This window comes from Capsicum annuum, chromosome 1, assembly GCF_002878395.1.
Source record: "Capsicum annuum cultivar UCD-10X-F1 chromosome 1, UCD10Xv1.1, whole genome shotgun sequence".
Classification (NCBI taxonomy): Eukaryota; Viridiplantae; Streptophyta; class Magnoliopsida; order Solanales; family Solanaceae; genus Capsicum; species Capsicum annuum.
In genome coordinates this window covers 87,503,888-87,507,071 of record NC_061111.1, presented here as the reverse complement: position 1 = coordinate 87,507,071, position 3,184 = coordinate 87,503,888, and the positions used below count along the sequence as shown (strand labels likewise).

The 3,184-nt window shown below is 37.5% G+C and overlaps 1 non-coding gene across 1 annotated transcript; it reads left to right on the top strand.

Moving 5' to 3' along the window:
- The first annotated feature begins 2,755 nt into the window (after window positions 1-2,755).
- Window positions 2,756-2,862, top strand: LOC124892690. Its single transcript, XR_007050383.1, has one exon. It is a non-coding gene; the product is annotated as a small nucleolar RNA R71 (small nucleolar RNA).
- The last annotated feature ends 322 nt before the right edge of the window (window positions 2,863-3,184 follow it).

Here is a 3,184-nt window from a genome sequence, read left to right as displayed (position 1 = left end):
ACTTATCTACTTCAAGTAATTTACATAACACTTTATAGACTAGGAAAATTCCTTCCTTAACCATAAAGTGGCACTTTTCTTAATTCAACACCAAGTTTGTCTCTTCGTATAGAGCTAGAACTCTGCTAAGATTTTGCAAGCACTTTTCAAAAGAATTACCATACACAGAGAAATCATCCATGAATACCTCCACAAAGTCTTCAACCATGTCAGAGAATATAGCCATCATATATCTATGAAATATAGCAGATGCATTGCATAGGCCAAAGGGCATGCATCTAAACGCGTATACGTCGTAGGGACATGTGAAAGTTGTCTTCTCCTAGTCTTCCGGTGCTATGATTATCTGATTGTAGCCAAAGTAACCACCTAAAAAATAATAATACTCTTATCCCGCCAATCTATTCAGTATTTGGTCAATGAAAGAAATCGAATAGTGATCTTTATGAGTAACTTCATTCAACATCTGATAATCAGTACAAATCCTCCAACCAGTCACCATGCATGGGGGAATCAACTCATTATAATCATTACTCACTACATTCATCCCTCATTTCTTTCGTACACAATGCACCAGACTCACCCATTTGCTATCGAAAATTGGGTAGACAATACCACTATCGAACCACTTGATCACTGCTTTTCTAACCACCTCCTTCATCATAGGATTCAACCTTATTTGTTGCTGCACTATCGGTCTGTAACACTTTTCCATGTAGATGTTGTGCATGCAAAATGCTGGATTAATTCCTATCATATTGAATATTTGCCAACCAATCACCTTTTTTCTCCTCTTTAGGACTGCTATAGTTTCCTCTACCTACACATTTGTTAATCCTGTGAACAAAATAACAGGCAAAGTATCTTGATTTCCAAGAAAAACATATTGTAAATGAGGAGAAAGAACCTTATGCTCCAAGTTAGGAGCTTCTTCAACTGAGGGCTTGGGTGATAGACCAATTGGCCTATTCAATGGTTTAATAGTCACTTTTATCATCTCAACCACTGCTAAATTCATAACCTAGACCAATTCCAATGCTTTCATATCTCCATAAAGATCATGACCCATAAAAGATCGCTCTAATGGATCATTAGACAACAATAACTTCTAATCAAAAGCAAGGTCAATAATCGATATAGATGATAACTCCTCATTTATAGCTAGTAGTTTCAATGCCTTGTACACATCAAAGACTTATACTTTATCATGTGATCACATTGTTATTTTTCTGATTGCTACATCAATGAGTGACTGCCCTATTACTAAGAAAGGTCATCCCAAAATAAATGGAACAACAAGATTAGCCTTAAAGTCAAGAATTACAAATCCACTAGAAATTTTAAGGATCCCACTTGCACCAAAATATCTTCGACAATACCATCCGGCCTAGCAAGCGATTTATCCGCCAGCTTCAAAATAATAGTAGTGGGCTTGGGACTCCCAAGACCCATCTTCTGGTACGACGATGTGGGAATAATATTTATGCTAGCTCCCAAGTCAAAAATCAACATGCACAAATAGTCTGTCCAATGGTAATCTGCAAGGTGAAATTAATCGGATCTTTAAGCTTTGTGGCAATTTGTTTTGAATCTTGGGCGTGCACTCTTGAGTAAGTGAAACTGTAGCATACTTGGTCAACCAGTTCTTATTCGCAACTATATCCTTCAAGTATTTTGCATATTTTGGCACACTCTATGAAATTTCAACAAGAGGAAGATTCACTTGAACCTGCATCAGAAGATCTAAGAACTTCTTGTAACTAGCTTTCTCTTGATGTTTCCTTGCCCTTTGAGTAAAAGGTAAGGGAAGATTCTCTACATGAATTTCTTCACTTGCCACTTTTTCCTTGATTTCTTTCTCTGCATTGTCTTTAGCACCCTCATTATTAATTGGGAGACTAACCTACTCCTGAACTGTCTCCTTAGTTTGCAGCCCACTCATTATTGTAACTTTATTTACCTTCTTAGGATTTGTATTTGTATCGCTAGGTAATGCTCCTTGAGGTCTTGTATTCTGTGCCCCTACAATTTGACCCAACTACAACTCTAGATTTCTCGTAAGTAATTGTTAATTCTTTAACTCAGCTGCAAATTATGCCTGTTAAGTCTTAATTTCAATTGCAAATTATGCTTGTTGAGCTATAAACTGCTTCATCAATTCCTCCATATTACTAGATTGAGTAGTCGCCTAAGTATTCTGAGCTGCTATGGATTTGGTTGCACTTGTCCCTTGTACTGATTTGCTTTCTGCCCCTGATTTCTACCCCATGAGAAATTAGGATGGTTTATCCAGTTGGAATTATAAGTGTTACCAAAATTTTGTTGTCCGCGCTGATTTGTATCCCCCACATAGTTGACAGAATCCAGATTAGCCATGCAAGCATCAGCTTCATGCTCAGCACTCCCGCAAACCTCACACCAAGAATTTTTCTGTTGGACTTCATTTACAATAGCTGCTGATTGAGTAATGCTCAACTTTATGTTATTAAGCTGAGTAATCATATGATTTTGCATGGTTGCGATCTATGCCTATAATGCAGTGAACTTATCTACCTCCAATACCCCTGCAACCCTTTTAGGAGTACTCCTTAAGTCTGCATGCCAATTAGGGTTCCCTTGTGAAATCTAATTAAACAGTGTGTACAATTCTTCATATGTTTTCTCAAGAGCCTGTCCACCTACTACTGAATCCAAGAGATTCTTCGTGTTTGGCTCCAATCCTTTTATGAAAGTATGCACAAGAACATCATTGGATTTATGATGGCGAGGGCAATTTCTGAGTATACCCTTAAATCTCTCCTAAGCTTGGTAGAGATTCTCTCCATCTTTCTGTCTAAAACTCAAGATTTTACTCCTCAAGTAGGTCGTCTTCCCAGATAGAAAGAATCGAATAAGAAACTTCTGAGTTAGATCTTTCTATGTAGTGATGGAGAGTGGTGGTTCAATATGTAACCACCTTTTTGCTTCCCCTATTAGAGAGAAGGGAAAGAGTGTCAACTTGACATAATTAGGATTTACCCCTTCAGGAATGTATGTATCATTGATTTCCAAGAAGGTCTATATATACTGCTGCGGATCATCGTGTGAAAGGCCATGAAATTGCCTCACTGAATTCATCAATTGCACCATATTCTTCTTTAATTCAAATCGACCTCCTGGTTTAGGCTTTAGAATATTTCTCATC